The following is a 603-nucleotide window of genomic DNA, read 5'->3' as shown; positions in this document are numbered from 1 at the left end:
CTTTTAATTTCCTGGCTACTGGTGCCGAGAGTGTTGACTGTGGAGCCAAGCAAACTAAAGCTGTGAACAATCTCTCCTTTCTCCCTCTCTACTCTCCCTACCTCTTCTCAGAGGCTGCTAGGACATTTCCACTAATAACAGACACTTCCTATGTACAAGGGACAATCTAAGAACTTTGGATACTCATTTCACTTAATCTTCATATCAGCTCTATGAAGTTAGTCTTTTGACCACCCTGTTCAATACACAGAATGGTGAAATTCTGTACCATTGAATGTCTTGATTTAGTTTTGTTGTTGCTGTGTACCATCAAGTCGTTTCCAACTCATACAGACCCCATGATATAGAATAGAGCTGCTCCACGTGAGTTTTTTTGCTATAACCATTATGAAGTAGATTCCCAGATCTTTCTCCTACAAAGTTGATTAGTTAGTTGGAATTTCCACTGTTCACCCTTAAGTACTATTCCACCAAGACTCCTTGACTAAAGATATGGTGTTCATTAATGACAAAGTTAGAATTAAAAACTGTGTCTTTCTGAATCAAAACTCAGATAACAGCCGCTGGATTACATATCCCATCTATAAGGAAAGTTTCTTGGTA

The sequence above is a fragment of the Elephantulus edwardii genome, unplaced genomic scaffold (assembly GCF_000299155.1).
Source record: "Elephantulus edwardii isolate Elephantulus edwardi_28Jun2011 unplaced genomic scaffold, EleEdw1.0 scaffold00117, whole genome shotgun sequence".
NCBI lineage: Eukaryota > Metazoa > Chordata > Mammalia > Macroscelidea > Macroscelididae > Elephantulus > Elephantulus edwardii.
This window is presented reverse-complemented; position numbering follows the sequence as displayed.